Genomic DNA, 18,535 nt, shown 5'->3' with positions numbered 1-18,535 from the left:
ATAGATTTCACATACCTGAAACAGATATGCATTTGTTGGTCACAGATACCTTAAAAAAAGTAGGGTGTGGATCAGAAAACCAGTCAGTATCTGGTGCGACCACCATTTGCCTCATGCAGCATGATACATCTCCTTTGCATAGAGTTGATCAGGCTGTTGATTGTGGCCTGTGGAATGTTGTCCCACTCCTCTTGAATGGCTATGCGAAGTTGCTGGATATTGGCGGGAACTGGAACACGCTGTCATACACATTGACCCAGAGCATCCCAAACATGCTCAATGGGTGACATGTCTGGTAAGTATGCAAGCCATGGAAGAACTAGGACATTTTCAGCTTCCAGATCCTTGCGACATGGGGCCGTGCATTATCATGCTGAAACATGAGGAGATGGCTGTGTGATCAAGACCTTTAAACAGGTCAATATTCACAAGGCCACGGGGCCAGACAGATTACCAGGATGCACGGAACAACTGCCATTTTCAACCTCTCCCTGACTGAGTCTGTAATATCTACATGTTTCAAGCAGACCACAATAGTCCATGTGCCCAAGGAAGCAAAGGCAACCTGCCTAAATGACTACTGCCCTGTAGCACTCACACCGGTAGCCATGAAGTGTTTTGAAAGGCTTACATCAGCATCATCATCCCGGAAACCCTAGACCCACTCCAATTCGTATACCGCCCCAACAGATCCACAGATGACGCAATCTCAATTGCACTCCATACTGCTCTTTCCCACCTGGACGAAAGGAAAACCTACGTGAGAACGCTATTCATTGACTACAACTCAGCATTCAACACCATAGTGCCCACAAAGCTCATCACTAAGCTAAGGATCCTGGGACTAAACACCTCCCTCTGCAACTGGACTTCCTGACGGGCCACCCACAGGTGGTGAGGGTAGGCAACAACACAACACTGGGGCCCCTCAGGGGTGAGTGCTTAGTCCCCTCCTGTACTCCCTGTTCACCCATGACTGCATGGCCAAGCACGACTCAAACATCATCATTAAGTTTGTTGATGACAAAACAGTGTTAGGCCTGATCACCAACAATGATGAGACTATAGGGAGCAGGTCTATAGGGAGCAGGTCAGAGACCTGGCAGTGTGGTACCAGGACAACAACCTCCCCCTCAATGTGAGCAAGACAAAGGAACTAATTGTGAACTACAGGAAAAGGGTGCTGAACAATCCCCCATTAACATTGGTGGTCCTCTTATGGAGCGGATCGAGAGCTTCAAGTTCCTTGGTGTCCACATCACTAACAAACTATCATGGTCCAAAGACACCAAGACAGTCGTGACGAGGTCACAACAACACCTTCTCCCCCTCAGAAGACTGAAAAGATTTGGCATGTGTTCTATAGCTGCACCATCGAAGCATCCTGACCGGTTGCCAAGTCAAGTTAGAGTGTTGGTCGAGTAACCGGAAGGTTGCAAGTTCGAACCCCCGAGCTGACAAGGTACAAATCTGTCGTTCTGCCCCTGAACAAGCAGTTAACCCACTGTTCCTAGGCCGTCATTGAAAATAAGAATTTGTTCTTAACTGACTTGCCTAGTTAAATAAAGGTAAAATAAAATGGTAGAGAAGTGAACATTCAATTCTCTGGCAACAGCTCTGGTGGGCATTCCTGTAGTCAGCATGCCAATTGTATGCTCCCTCAAAACTTTAGACATATGTGGAATGAAAAAACGGCACATTTTAGAGGGGCCTTTTATTGTCCCCAGCACAAGATGCACCTGCTTATTTTACTAGGCAAGTCAGTTAAGAACAAATTCTTATTTTCAATGACGGCCTAGGAGCAGTGGGTTAACTGCCTTGTTCAGGGGCAGAACAACAGATTTTTACCTTGTCAGCTCAGGGGTTTCGATCTTGCAACACTCTAACCCTGATTTAGCCCACTGCAGTAAAAGGATATAGCCAGCAAGAACTGTCATTATCACTTTAGAGATGGACAATCTACTGTACAGCTTCGCATTGATATTTTCCTAATTAAATAAGTGTCATATATTTATTTTCTTCCTCAACCTATTTAAATGCTGTACTTGCATTCAGTTCCCGTATATTGTGTTCAATATAGAGTAAGTTTATTTAGATAGTGATCTTATCTGTTCTGATGTTCACACCCAAAGGCTTTGTTCCATTATTAATGCTCACTTAATAATGAGATTGCTATTGAATGGTTGTTGGAAATACATATTATTTTTCCATTAAAAGTTCCCTCTGACATAGCCCTGAGGTTCATCTTCCATACCTACTACTGTCTTCTAACATAACCTTTAGCTCAGGGGTGGGCAAACTTTGTGGCTCGAGGGCCACATCGGGATTTTGAAATTCAGCAGAGGGATGCATTTTTTGGGGGGACCAATTGTTTGTTAAAATCAATTTGTGGGGGCATCCTGAGTGGTGCAGCGGTCTAAGGCACTGCATTGCATTGCTTGAGGCGTCACTACAGACCCAGGTTCAATCCCAGGCTGTGTCACAGCTGGCCGTGACTGGGAGACCCATAAGGCGGCCCACAATTGGCCCAGCGTCGTCCGGGATAGGAGAGGGTTTGGCAGGCAGAGATTTCCTTGTCCCATCGCGCTCTAGCGACTCCTGTGGCGAGCTGGGTGCATGCATGCTGACACGGTTGCCACGTGTACAGTGTTTCCTCTGATACATTGGTGCGGCTGGCTTCCGTTTAAGCGGGCATTGTGTCAAGAAAGAGTGGGGCTTGGCTGGGATGTGTTTCAGAGGACGCACGGCTCACCAATTGGATACCACAAATTTGGGGAGAACTTTGCCCCCCTGCTCAAGAATGACGTGCAAACCTATTCTGTCTTCCCTTTGAAGAACGCCTTTTGGCTCCATGTAAAACTCTTTCCACAAGACATCTACCTGAAATTGGAAAGGGTTCTCCTATGGGGACAGCCGAGAACCCTTTTGGCACCCTTTTTTCTAAGAGTGCATAACATTTGAAATAAAGAAGATTTTCATGTATTTATTTATTTGAAATTTGTATTGCATTTCTTTTCCTCCAGCTAAATATACAGTCTCAGCAATGGATTAGGCACTTTAAAAAACATACAGCTATTATATATATTTTTTTAATATAATATAATACAGTTATCCTTGAATAAGGGGAAAGTGAAGGATGGGGGCACAGGTGTGTAAGTATTTAAACATATATCTCACATGAGAATGATGAGTGTAGGATGGCTCATAGTGATGACCGGAATGGGACAACTGGAACGACACCAAACACCTGGTTTCCCATGTTTGGATGTGATTGACACTGTTTCAGCCACCCCACCCCAGACCGTCCCTGATTGAAGTGACAAGTGACACTACTGATACATAAACAATCATCTGCATATACATCTACATTGCTACCTATTTTCATATCATTAGAGAAGCTTTCAAAAAGTGCCAATGTGTCTACCTTTCCTTCACTAGCACTTAGTATTTGTCATTCAATAAATTAATGACAGCACAAAAAGTAAAAGAATATTAAACATTTGCATAATTTCCCCCTGATTGGTAAAACAAAATAGAGATGTCTGAGTTTCTTTGGTCAGAAGGACCTGTGGAAAAACACTGAGCTATAGGTCATACAGTTGTCCTGTAAAAAAGTGCCAAGTGTTGACTGTACAACTAACAGTATAGAGGGCACTAGATTAGAGTTTACACTTTTATACATTTAGATGACAATTTTAGGCCATATTTTGGGGACTTTCAGATTACAAATGTGACTGTTCTTAGGACTGTATTCTTGAATTCTTGAATTACAAACCAAGAATATTTTCCCTGGAGTGGTGGGTAAGGATATGACTTCAATGGACCTCAGTGGGGATAAGGGCACTTGCAGTCTAACAATAGGATCCTAACGTCCAAGTTTGGTCTCTCAATCATAACGTACACTTCCTGCGGACATTGACATTTTACTGATAACCCCACCTAGGGTATCCCTAAAAGGTTGTTTGAGTGTATGTCTCTAGATCAACATTGATGGTTTTAAACAAATGCCCCCAGACATCATAAAGGTGTCAGCATCTAGGACAGCAAAACCCCTCCGAATGGTTTACAAAAGCTGCTTCAGTTCATTTTGGTCCAGTCAACTTTAAACCTCAGATCCCTGTAGCCAGGTATATATTCATATCATTCATGTCCATGGGCAGTGACAAAATAGTTTTTCAGTATATTCCTGCAGTGTGTTTGTCTGAAGTTGAGAGTTTAGTGTGTAATATACACTGGACCCAGACTTTCATCTCAGACCCTGCTCACAGCACACAACTGGTGAGGTGAAGGACTGAGGGTGAACCCCAGGGATGGTGTGAGGTCCAGATCCTCCTCTCTTACCCCGGGAGGAGGAGAGAAACAAAAGTGCTGCAGGAGGGAGGTGAAGAAAAGGAAGAGCTCCATCCTGGCCAGACTCTCTCCTAGACACACCCTACGACCTGGAAGAGGAAGATGAGGAAGACAGCATGAGGACAATAGAAAAGGAAGAGCTCCATCCTGGCCAGACTCTCTCCTAGACACACCCTACAACCTGGAAGAGGAAGATGAGGAAGACAGCATGAGGACCAAAGAAAAGGAAGAGCTCGATACTGGCCAGACTCTCTCCTAGACACACCCTACAACCTGGAAGAGGAAGATGAGGAAGACAGCATGAGGACAATAGAAAAGGAAGAGCTCCATCCTGGCCAGACTCTCTCCGAGACAATGAATGTGTGACTGTAGGTTCCTATAATTGACAAATATCAATATTCCCACTGGGCAAAGACATCAATTCAATGTCTATTCCACATTGCTTCAACGTCATTTCCATCCCCTCAACTTTCTTTGAGCCAAAGCAATGAGGATATCAGATTTAGTTAATTGAGCAACATAGAAGGACATCATATTTATTTAATTCAGCACCATAGAAGGACATCAGATTTAGTTAATTCAGCACCATAGAATTATATCAGAATTAGTTAATTGACCACCATAGAAGGATATCAGAATGAGTTAATTGACCACCATAGAAGGATATCAGAATTAGTTAATTGACCACCATAGAAGGATGTCAGAATGAGTTAATTGACCACCATAGAAGGATGTCAGAATGAGTTAATTGACCACCATAGAAGGATATCAGAATTAGTTAATTGACCACCATAGAATGATATCAGATTTCGTTAATTGACCACCATAGAATGATATCAGATTTCGTTAATTGACCACCATAGAAGGATATCAGAATTAGTTAATTGACCACCATAGAAGGATTTCAGAATTAGTTAATTGACCACCATAGAAGGATGTCAGAATGAGTTAATTGACCACCATAGAAGGATGTCAGAATGAGTTAATTGACCACCATAGAAGGATATCAGAATTAGTTAATTGACCACCATAGAATGATATCAGATTTCGTTAATTGACCACCATAGAATGATATCAGATTTCGTTAATTGACCACCATAGAAGGATGTCAGAATGAGTTAATTGACCACCATAGAGGGATGTCAGAATGAGTTAATTGACCACCATAGAAGGATGTCAGAATGAGTTAATTGACCACCATAGAAGGATGTCAGAATGAGTTAATTGACCACCATAGAAGGATGTCAGATTTAGTTAATTGACCACCATAGAAGGATGTCAGAATGATAGTGTTAATAAGGAAACACACAGTGGGACTCACCTGCAGAGAAGGGCATGAAGGCATCCTTCTTGACGAATCGACCTTCCTCATCCAGAAAGTGTTCGGGGTTAAAGGTGTGAGGGCTCTTCCATTCGCTCTCATCTCGCAGGACAGACGTCAGCAGAGGTAACACATCAGTTCCCTTTTGATGAAGTATCCCTGGAAGGTGACGTCTTGGCTGGTGGTGTGAGGGATGGACATGGGTACAATGTTGGCCAGTCTTTGGGTCTCATGGATCACTGCATCAGTGTAGGGCAGGTTCTTCCTGTCCTCTACCAAGGCCTGACGACTTCCTATGACTCTGCTTATCTCCTCTTGGACCCGGTCTGGAATAAAAAGGAAGAGGAGGGATAAAGTTACTATAAAATCTGAATGATCTTCAGTCTGTATCTGTTCATTCTCTTGGATTCAATTCAAAGACCTGTGGTTCAGGTGGGACATTTTCCAATGTTTACAGTGAGTAAAACCGTAATTGTCTTACATAACTGCAATCATACACTTTCTGTACAAAGGTCCTTCAGATCAGAATCACCTTTATTTGCCAAGTACATTTACAGATACTCAGAACTTGAATATGATGCTGCTAGTGACAGATAACATTTGGAGACAGAAAACAGATAGAGAAGTTTGCACACATTGTGCAAGTGAGCTATAAGAGGTTGAGTTGTGGATATACAGTGCCTTCAGAAAGTATTCAGACCCCCTAACTTTTTCCACATTTTGTTACATTACAGCCTTATTCTAAAATTGATTAAATAAAAACATTTCCTTAATGTCCTCAATCTACACACAATACCCCATAATGACAAAGTCAAAACAGGTTTATAGATTTTTTTGTAAATGTATTAAAAAATAAAAACAGGAATACCTCATTTACATGAGTAATCAGACCCTGTACTATGAAACTCGCAATTGAGCTCAGGTGCATCCTGTTTCACCCTTGAGATGTTTTTACAACTTGATTGGAGTCCAGCTGTGGTAAATTCAATTAATTGGACATCATTTGGAAAGGCACACACCTGTATATATAAGGTTCCACAGTTGACAGTTGTCAGAGCAAATACCAAGCCATGAGGTTAAAGGGATTGTCAGGGAGGTGACCAAGAACTGATGGTCACTCTGACAGAGTTCCAGAGTACCTCTGTGTAGATGGGAGAACATTCCAGAAGGACAACCATATCTACAACACTCCACCAATTCGGCCTTTATGGTAGAGTGGCAAGACGGAAGCCACTCCTCGGTAAAAGGCACATGAAAGCCCTCTTGGAGTTTGCCAAAAATGTACCTAAAGGTCTCTCAAACCATGAGAAACAAGAATCTCTGGTCTGATGAAACCAATAACTCTTTGGCCTGAATGCGAAGTGTCACGTTTGGAGGAAAACAGACACCACTCATCACCTGGCCAAAACCATCCTTAGAGTGAAGCATGGTGGTGGCAGCGCTGTCGGGATGTTTTTGAGCGACAGGGAAATTAGTCAGGATCGAGGCAAAGATGAATGGAGCAAAGTACAGAGAGATCCTTGATGAAAACCTGCTCCAGAGTGCTCAGGACCTCAGACTGGGGGCGAAGGTTCACCTTCCAACAGGACAACGGCCCAAAGCAGACAGCCAAGACATTACAGATGTGGCTTCGCGACAAGTCTCTGAAAGTCCTTGATTGGCCCAGCCAGAGCCCGCACTTGAGCCCGATAGAACATCTATCTGAAAATAGCTGTGCACCAACGCTCCCCATCCAACCTGACAGAGCTTGAGAGGATCTGCAGAGAAGAATGGGAGAAACTCCCAAAATACAGGTGTGCCAAGCTTGTAGCGTTATACCCAAGAAGACTCAAGGCTGTAGCCACTGCCAAAGGTGCTTCAACAAAGTACAGAGCATAGTCTGTGATGTTTCATTTTTTTGCAAAAATTTCTAAAAACCTGTTTTTGCTTTGTGATTATGGGGTATTGTGTGTAGTTTGATGAGAAATAAAAACAATTTAATCAATTTTATAATAAGGCTGTAACGTAACAAAAGGTGGAAAAAGTGAAGGGGTCTGAATACTTTCCAAATGCACTGTATGAGGTGTGTTTGTCAGGTGAGTGTGTGAGTACCAACCCTTACCCTGTATATCGGGGTACTTGGCCATGAGCAGCAGACCCCAGCGCAGGGTTGTCCCCGTGGTGTCGGTACCAGCAGCAAACAGGTTGGCCACAGTCTGTATGAGATTCTCAGTGTGGTAATGAGAGTTCATGTTGCCTGAGTCCTTTTAATACATAAACAAACATGTTTCAGTAAACAAGAGCAGTTATTTCTAAATCATCTCCCCCTGGACCCCCTAGTTATTCACTCCAAGAAATGACATGCTTAGAACTGTAATAACGCTTTATACCTCCAGGGTCTGTTTTCGGACAAGGAACGAGTCCACAAAGCCTCTACACATCTGCGGGTTGAGAGTCTCCTTCAGCCCCCTCACCAGCTCCTTCATCTCCCCCTTGTTGTCGGCAATATTTTTCAAGATAAGTGTCTTGTTCTTCAGCAATGGGCCCAACCATGGGAACATGTTGTACAACTTTAAATAAAAAGCAAAGCAAAAATGAGCTTCTATTTTGTCTGTATATATTATACTTGGACTAATTTAATCTAGTGTGTCTGTCATTGTTCTCAAAGTAAACATGATTAGCACGGTATCGTACCTGTATTGAAATAGATCCTCCGAGTCGGATGGACTCATTGGCTTGATCCACCGAGCGTCGGAACCGTGGATCAGAGTAGTCAAACCTGCTGCCGTACACAATGCTGCAGATGATGTTGGAGACAGCGTAATTCATTGCCTGGGTTGTGTCAAATGCTTTACCTGTGACAAAGAGCAAAAATCAGAACCGAAATGAGAAACTGAGAAAAGATGAAGACTTATTTTGATTGTGTTATTGATATAAGAACTTTACCCTTGTGTTCATCAAACACTTCAATCAAGTACTGAACTTCCTCAATGATCTTCTCCTCGCTCGCTTTCTTGCCCATTCCAAAGTCCCTAAGGTTTGTCAGGGCAAAGCGTCTCATCTCTTTCCATGAATCTCCATTGGCAAATACAATACCTATTAAAAAGTACAGTAGAACAATATTGTTCTGATGTAGTAGTTGAGTGAAATTCTTAAAGGAATAGAAATCAATTTTAAGAAGCACAGAAGTAGGAGGTTTCAAACAAAATCGTTTTTTCTCTTCATATTTTTATGAAGTCAGGAGAAATAAAATATTTGTCAGATATTTGGGGTTGTTAGAGTCGGTTGAACACAGAAGAGCATCATGTACAGTACCAGGCAAAAGGTTGGACACACCTACTCATTCAACGGTTTTTCTTTATTTGTACTATTTTCTACATTGTAGAATAATAGTGAATACATCAAAACTGTGAAATAGCAGATATGGAATCATGTAGGATCCAAAAAAGCATTAAACAAATCAAAATACATTTTATATTTGAGATTTTTCAAAGTAACCGTCCTTTGCCTTGCTGACAGCTTTGCACACTCTTGGCATTCTCTCAACTAGCTTCATGAGGTAGTCACCTGGAATGCAATTCAATTAACAAGTGTGCCTTGTTAAAAGTTCATTTGTAGAATTTCTTTCCTTCTTAATAAGTTTGAGCAAATCTGTTGTGTTGTGACATGGTATGGGTGGTATACAGAAGATAGCCCTATTTGGTGAAATACAGAGTCCTTATTATGGCAGGAACAGCTCAAATAAGCAACGAGAAATGACAGTCAATGCGAAACATTTCTTCAAGTGCAGTCGCAAAAAACATCAATTGCTATGATGAAACTGTCTCTCATAAGGACTGCCACAGGAAAGGAAGACCGATAGTTACCGCTGCTGCAGAGGTACCAGCCTCAGAAATTGCAGACCAAATAAATGCTCCACAGAGTTTATGTAACAGACACATCTAAACAGCAACTATTCAGAGGAGACTGCCTGAATCAGCCCTTCATGGTCGATTTGCTGCAAAGAAACCACTACTAAAGGACACCAATAATAAGGAGACTTGCTTGGGCCAAGAAACACGAGCAATGGACATTAGACCAGTAGAAATTATTTCTTTGGTCTGATTCCAAATTTGAGATGTTTGGTTCCAGGTGAATGGATGATTTTCCGCATGTGTGGTTCCCACCGTGAAGCATGGAGGAGGAGGTGTGAGTGTGTGTGGGTGCTTTGCTGGTGACACTGTCAGTGATTTATTTAGAATTCAAGGCACACTTAACCAGCATGGCTACCACAGCATTCTGCAGCGATACGCCATCCCATCTGGTTTAAGCTTAGCGGGACTATCATTTGTTTTTCAACAGGACAATGACAAAACCCACTTCCAGGCTGTGTAAGGGCTATTTGACCAAGAAGGAGAGTGATGGAGTGCCGCATCACATGGCCTCCACAGTCACCCGAACTCAACTCAATTGAGATGGTTTGGGATGAGTTGGACCGAAGAGTGAAGGAAAAGCAGCCAACAATTGCTCAGCATATGTGGGAACTCCTTAAAGACTGTTGGAAAAGCATTCCAGGTGAAGCTGGTTGAGAGAATGCAAAGCGTATGCAAAGGTGTCATCAAGGAAAAGGGTGGCTACTTTGAATAATCTCTTATATAAAATACATTTGGATTTTTTTTAACACCTTTTTGGTTACTACATGATTCCAAATGTGTTATTTCATAGTTTTGATGTCTTCACTATTATTCTACAATCTAGAACATAGTAAAAGAAATTAAGGAAAACCGTTGAAAGACTGGTACTGCATACTGATGTTGGTTTTTACAGTATGGCACCAAGCATGCCTGCTTAACTGTCCATTGTCAAGGTTTGCAACGTAGTAGGCCTGAGAATCAGTTAAGTTACATTACCGTGTCCTTTGTTTAATTCACTAAACAAATGATTGATGCCCCTGTCCCCAAACTCCTCTGCATGGTTGACCAGTGCTTGCTTGACTGTCTTGTATCCTGCGAGAACGACCACTTTTCTGGGTCCAATGTGAACTGTGAACACCGAGCCATATTTCTTGGACAGCTGTAGAGCATAAAATAAGCAAAAGACCAGGTTTAGACAGATAAAATATTTTCCATTCAAATAAAAATGCCTCGTAAAATGTGAGCCTATGAACTTCTGAGGTCAGTGTTTGACAAACAAGATTATTGTGTTACCTTCTAGAAATGAATGACTGATCATGTAAATACCCAGCTAGCACATAATGTTCTGAGAAACATAGAGCTTGGTGAGAGCGTGGTTGTCAAATGGTTCTTTTTAAAACAACCTTCCACATATGTCTGGTAATGGTGCTGTATAGTTCCTTGGCTTGGAACACTCTAAGCTGTTAGTGGAATTCTAAATTCCTCTGTATTGTTTCCCAATCAGAATTAATTACTCTGTCAATGCATTCTATGGGATTGTAAAACCCATATTATTATAGGAATGGACAGAGCCCCAGTCTTAAACTCAGGTAACAGCGTTTAATTCAAGAGAGTACTGGTACATACACATTTTTCCACAGGTTATAAACTGAAAATGACGTCAGCGTTTTCTAAATGTTCTATCTCTTCATGACACTGGTAGAGAGGCCCTATAGTTCTCGAGCCTTCCCTCCTCGCCTAAAGCCAAGGTCAGTCAGTGTAAATCAGCATTCTAGACAGTCTGGAGACAGTCCGTCCCTGCCATCTGAAGGTAGTTCATTCATTTGTACAAAGGAACAGACCGTCATTGTTACTAGACTCCTGACTATATTATATACAATTGGGAATGGGAGCAAGAGAGAAAATTCATATATGTACAGTACATAATTGCATTTGGACTAGTCAGTCCTGATTGAAATGTATCCATAATTAGTCATCATTGATAAAAATTCCCTTAACATAAGCCCATTTAAGAAATGAGTTACATGTTGGTAGTGTTCTGGGACCGTTCTCAAACTGGTTTAACATTGGGAATGTTCTCAAATAGTTTAGAGAACATTAAAGGAATAATGTTCTTCATGGGAATTTCAGTACTTCAGCATAACATTTCCCATTGATATCCTCATTGTTCTATTAAAAATCATGTTCTTAAATTGTTCAAAGAGCGTTAAGAAACAACGTTCTACTGTGGGAATTTCAATACTTCATCATATTGATTCGTACAGGTTTCCTCGTGGTTTTATTTAAAGTCATGTTCTCAAAATGTTCTGAGAACGTTTAGAAAACTTTCCACAAAACCACAAGAAAACTTTAATAACATTCAGAGAAAGTTCTAAGAATGTTACTTAAAAACATACATTTCATTCTCAGCATCAACAAAACTCTCTATCCTCTATCTTGTTAAGTGTGTTTGGGTGAGATGGCTGCACCCACTAATTGACCACACCTGATCTTAATGAGTGCGTGTTTCCTTTGAAATGGGGTTTGTTTGAATACACTATATTTAACTGATTTGAATGATAAAAAAAACATGGTATGCCAGATCCATCCTGGTGATGCTGTGAATTAATTCCATTGATAGAAAGCAGAGGGTTACAGGTTTGAATCTCACTGATGCTGTCACAATAAAGAATAAATGTGTTTCATTATTAACGCCTTATGAAATGAAATTCCATGTGTCCTGTCTGTGCTCAAACAGTTCAAAAAAGCAAGCAATGTTATTAAAAGTCTTATTGAAACTTTCAGCGAAATTTATACGGAAGTTATTAAAAAAACTAAAATGTTCACTTCTCTTCTCAGAACGTTTAAACGTGTGTCGTCTTAAGGGTAAAAAATGACATGCCACTATGTTTAACAACAGAGAAAACTCCCTGATTTACATTTTTTCAACTTGAAATGTGATTACTTTTCCTAAAGTGACCCCCATGTTAGAAAAATTGATATTTCCATGAACGATGTACACCACCTGGGTACTCAGATTGTCTTAGGGTCATCTTAGACCCGGCAGATATAAAATAATTTACACACCACAAAACCAACAAAGACAAACACAATGAGAAATTGAGATGATGTGTGCTACTGATTGAACTCAGCCAGCAGCTCCTGAAGAGGAACATCACCATGGTTGGCACAGTTAGAAAGAACAAGACTGAGCTCCCCCTGCACTCCTCACAACAAGGGGTAGAGAGGCCTTCTACAAGCCTAAGCTCCACCCTGCACTCCTCACAACAAGGGGAGGGAGGCCTTCTACAAGCCTAAGCTCCACCCTGCACTCCTCACAACAAGGGGAGGGAGGCCTTCTACAAGCCTAAGCTCCACCCTGCACTCCTCACAACAAGGGGAGGAGAGGCCTTCTACAATCCTAAGCTCCACCCTGCACTCCTCACAACAAGGGGTAGAGAGGCCTTCTACAAGCCTAAGCTCCACCCTGCACTCCTCACAACAAGGGGAGGGAGGCCTTCTACAAGCCTAAGCTCCACCCTGCACTCCTCACAACAAGGGGAGGAGAGGCCTTCTACAATCCTAAGCTCCACCCTGCACTCCTCACAACAAGGGGTAGAGAGGCCTTCTACAAGCCTAAGCTCCACCCTGCACTCCTCACAACAAGGGGAGGGAGGCCTTCTACAAGCCTAAGCTCCACCCTGCACTCCTCACAACAAGGGGAGGAGAGGCCTTCTACAAGCCTAAGCTTCCCCCTGCACTCCTCACAACAAGGGTGAGAGAGGCCTTCTCATCAAAGTTTGCCTTCACCCCACCACCACTCTCGTTTCTTACCTCCCAAAGAGGAACAAGAATGTGGTCCTCCTGAGCACACTGCACAAAACGGCTGAGATCAGTGATCGTGAGGACAGGAAGCAAGCCATCATCCTGGACTACAACCACAACAAAGGAGGCGTGGACAACCTGGACAAGGTGATTGGAACTTACAGCTGCAGGAGGATGACTGCCCGCTGGCCCTGGTCTTCTTCCATAACATTGATGTGTCCTCATACAATGCCTTCGTGATATGAACAAGTTCAACCCTACCTGGATGCCTGATAAGCAGAACAAGAGGCGGATGCTCCTGGAGTAGTTAGAGTTGATTGATTTATGTTCCTCATGTACAGTATTTGTTTTGTATCTATTATATTATTTTGTTATTTTATTGTTGTTGTTTATACACCTTGTGGGTGGGGGCAATGGTTAAACAAATGTTAGAAGACTAATATTTTGTAGTTGAACTCCTCATTGTACAGAATATAAGAATATATCACTGTGTTTCCAAAACAGTTCGACTGTTGTTGTTTCCCTTCAATTAAATGCATTCAAATCTACTTTCTGCACATTTCTGCTACTTTCTTTGACTATACAAGTTCTATCTCTTGCTAAACAAAACAAGTTAACACCTATGCAGTACCTTTAGCTAATAATAATAATAATAATAGCTCTACTTTAGTAAATAAAACAATGATGACAGGTGTGTTGTAATATAAATGAGTGGTGTCCACTGATCAGTCTTTCTGCATTGTGAAGAGGAAGAACCCAGATGTTCACAAAGTTTATGACGAATGACAGCTTGTTTCTTCATGCAAAATAGATTTGGGGTTTAAAATTCAATTGATCTGCTTTATTTTAGGGGTTTAGTGAAGACGGGACCTTTTTTACCATTAGGATAAGGGCAGTATACAGAAGGTTAAGATTACACAAGGGTTAAAAAAAACATTATTTTGACCGGTCAGGAAACATATGGCTTCATTCCCACAAATAATGTGAAACAACAAACATACTTTCCCACAACTTCCAATAAACCCAATGTGCTAGCTGGGTACTGTGATTCAATATCTTGAAAGGAGGTACTTGAAATGGAATAGTTCAAGCAAGCAAGCCTTTGACTTATTAATATCTCACCTCACAGAGGGTCTGGTAGGGCCTTTTGAGATCCAGCTGGAGCAAGTTGCCAAGCAGGGGCAGCGGCCTGGGTCCTGGAGGCTCCTTCCCATGTTCCTCAGAGCTGGAACTAGAGGAGAGGAGGTAGAGGACGAGCAGAAACAGCACAGCCCCCAGCAGTGTCACCGTGCTTGGAGCCTGGAGGAGAAGACCTTCCATAAGAGACATCCTTGATCGGAGCTCTTACACCTAACCCTGGGCTAAAAAGAGAGACCGCTTGTGCTCATACACAACAGTCACTCAACAGAGCTACCTGCATATGGAGCTCTTCTTATGTAGAGGACAGGACCGCCTTGGGGGAGGAGCTAGGCATTTGAGAAACAGAAGAATAGTAGTGCCAAGCCTGCACAACACATTCCCTGCAGATCATTGACTAAATTATAGCATGGTCTGATCATAATTTAATTAAGGTCACTATGCATGTCCTCATCCTGAGACATGTTCCTCTTTATTACACCCTCGTTAAAACACTGAATAGAACTGCAGACAAGGAGATAATGCCAATGAGTATAGAAAGCTCTGAGCCAAACTACACATAGTAGAGGCAGACCACAGTTTCCAAGCAAATGTTTTATTTAGGCGAGGCTGAGTGTTTTATTAAGGTGGGGCTGAGTGTTTTATTAAGGCGGGGCTGAGTGTGGTTTACCATAAATAATTCAGTTTCACCAGTTCAGTTAAATCATTTCCCATTCAATTAATTAATAGTGATCTTTTGATGAGATTTAAAACAAAGTCAGCAAAGACCCAACACAGGAACAGAGAGATAATCTGAATGATCTTTAGCCTGGTATCGGTTCAATGACCTGTGCTTCAGATTGGCCTCCTGCCAATGTTTACAGTTGGCAACACCTGTAACTGTGTTTTGTGTCACTGTACAAAAGGTCTTGGACAGTTTTATGCAGTGTAAAGTTCACTACATAAAGTCTGCGGGTTTCTATTGGTCCTTCCCCACGTACTGGCCAATACCCTATGAAGTTTTAATTCCTGCAAAAAGCATTGAACTGCACATTTTACATTTAAACCAGAGTCAGTGGTTTGTTCCCCCCCTCTTGTAATGCAAGACAAAACACTGTAAAAATGTATAGTTCATTGCTATATGCAGGATTTCATACTTATATGAGCACATTATCACTATTGATAGTTGTGTTACATCCTGCGCCGACAGAGATGACCGCCTCACTTTGCGTTCTTAGGAAACTATGCAGTATTTCGTTTTTTTATGTATTATTTCATACACTGTAGAAATCTTGAGTCTTATTACATACAGCCAAGAGAAACTATTGGATATAAGTGAAATGTCAACTTACCAACATTATGACCAGGAATTCGACTTTCCCGAAGCGGATCCTCTGTTTGGTCCACCACCCAGGACAGTGGATCGGATCCCAGCAGGTGACGCAAAACAATGGCGCCGCAGAAGGGGCAGACGGAGCGGTCTTCTGGTCAGGCTGCGTAGATGCAACATTCTCTGATCCACGGAAACATGGCTCACTCGGGATATGTTATCGGTACAGTCTGTACAGTCACCTGGTATCTTCACACATCGCTCCGACAGAAACAAACATCTCTCTGGTAAGAAGAAGGGCAGGGATGTATACCTTATGGTGTGATCATAACAACATACAGGAACTCAAGTCCTTTTGTTCACCTAACCTAGAATTCCATACAATCAAATGCCGACCGCATTATCTACCAAGAGAAGTCTCTTCGATCATAATCACAGTCGTGTATATCTCTCCAAATCAGACACTTCGACTTCCCTTAAAGAACTTCATTGGACTCTATGTAAACTGGAAACCACACATCCCGAGGCTGCATTTATTGTAGCTGGGGATATTAACAAGGCTAATCTGAAAACAAGGCTCCCTAAATTTGATCAGCATATCAAATGCGAGACCAGGGCTTGAAAAATCCTGGATCATTGTTACTCTAACTTCCGCGATGCATACAAAGCCCTCCCTCGCCCTCCTTTCGGCAAATCTGACCACGACTCCATTTTGTTGCTCCCAGCCTATAGACAGAAACTAAAACAGGAAACGCCTGTGCTCAGGTCTGGTCCGACCAATCTGAATCCACGCTTTAAGATTGCTTCGATCTCGTGGACTGGGATATGTTCTGGATAGCGTTGAACAACAACATTGATGTATACACTGATTCAGTGAGCTTGTTTATTAGCAAATACATTGGTGATGTTGTACCCACGGTGAATATTAAAACCTTCCCCAACCAGAAACTGTGGATTGATGGCAGCATTCGCGCAAAACTGAAAGCGCGAACCACTGCTTTTAGTCAGCGCAAGGCGACCGGAAACATGACCGAATACAAATAGTGTAGCTATTCCCTCCGCAAGGCAATAAAACAAACTAAGTGTCAGTATAGAGACAAAGTAGAGTCGCAAGAGGCTCAGACATGAGAGGTATGTGGCAGGGTCTCCAGTTAATCACGGACTACAAGAAAAACAGCCCTGTCGCAGACCCCGATGTCTTGCTCCCAGACAAACTAAACAGCTTCTTTGCTCGATTTGAGGACAATACAGTGCCACCGACAAAACCTGTGGGCTCTCCTTCACTGCAGCCAAAGTGAATAAAAAATGTAAATGTGTTAACCCTCGCAAGGCTGCCGTCCCAGATGGCATCTCTAGCTGCTCCTCAGGGCATGCTCAGACCAGCTGGCTGGTGTGGTTATGGACATATACAATAAATCTCTATCCCAGTCTGCTGTTCCCACATGCTTCAAGAGGATCACCATGGTTCCTGTTCCCAAGAAAGCTAAGGTGACTGATCTAAACGACTAGCACTCACTTCTGTCATCATGAAGTGCTTTGATAGACTAGTCAAGGATAATATCACCTCCGCCCTACCTGACACCCTAGACCCATTCCAATTTGCTTACCGCCCCAATAAGTCCACTGATGACGCAATCGCAATCACAATCACACTGCACAATGCCCTAACCCATCTGGACAAGAGGAATACTGATGTAAGAATGATATTCATTGACTACAGCTCAGCATTTAACAGCATTTAACACTCGTCATTAAGCTGGTAGTACCCTGGGTCTCGACCACGCCCTGTGCAACTGGGCTCTGGACTTTCTGACGGGACACCCCCAGGTCGTGAGGGTAGGAAACAACATCTCCACCCCGCTGATCCTCAACACTGGGGCCCTAAAAGGTTGCTTTCTCAGCCCTCTCCTGTACTCCCTGTTCACCCATGACTGCGTGGCAGGGTAGCCTAGTGGTTAGAGTCTTGGACTAGTAACCGGAAGGTTGCAAATTCAAACCCCCGAGCTGACAAGGTACAAATCTGTCGTTCTGTCCCTGAACAGGCAGTTCCCCGGGGGCAAACTACCTGCCCTCCAGGACACCTACACTACCCGATGTCACAGGAAGGCCAAAAAGATCATCACGGACAACAACCTCCCGAGCCACCGCCTATTCACCCCACTATCATCCAAAAGGCGAGGTCAATACAGGTGCATCAAAGCTGGGACTGAAAGATTGAAAAACAGCTTCTATCTCTATCTCTGTTAAACAGCCACTAACATTGAGTGGCTGCTGCCAACATACTCTAGCCACTTTAATAATTATAATTTGTATGTAATAAATGTATCACTAGTCACTTTAAACAATGCAACTTTATATAATGTGTATATACCCTATATTACTCATCTCATATGTATATACTGTACTCTACACCATCTCCTGCATCTTACCTATGCTATTCGGCCATCGCGCATCCATATATTTATATGTACATATTCTTATTCATTCCTTTACACTTGTGTGTATAAGGTAGTTGTTGTGAAATTGTTAGATTACTTGTTAGATATTACTGCATGGTTGGAACTAGAAGCACAAGCATTTTGCTACACTCGCATTAACATCTGCTAACTGTGTGTATGTGACCATTAAAATTTGATTTGATGTGGAATGCACAACACAAATGTCATAGTCTTCAATTAGAGACACAAATCTCAATCGCATTCCACACTGCCCTTTCCTACCTGGACAAAAGCAACATCTACT

The 18,535-nt window shown here is 42.4% G+C and overlaps 1 pseudogene; it reads right to left on the bottom strand.

The window, feature by feature from the left end:
- Nucleotides 1-2,963: 2,963 nt before the first annotated feature.
- On the bottom strand, nt 2,964-14,763 carry LOC135503960 (cytochrome P450 2K1-like; annotated as a pseudogene).
- Nucleotides 14,764-18,535: the final 3,772 nt, after the last annotated feature.

The sequence above is a fragment of the Oncorhynchus masou genome, chromosome 18 (genome assembly GCF_036934945.1).
Source record: "Oncorhynchus masou masou isolate Uvic2021 chromosome 18, UVic_Omas_1.1, whole genome shotgun sequence".
Classification (NCBI taxonomy): domain Eukaryota; kingdom Metazoa; phylum Chordata; class Actinopteri; order Salmoniformes; family Salmonidae; genus Oncorhynchus; species Oncorhynchus masou.
This window is presented reverse-complemented; position numbering and strand designations above follow the sequence as displayed.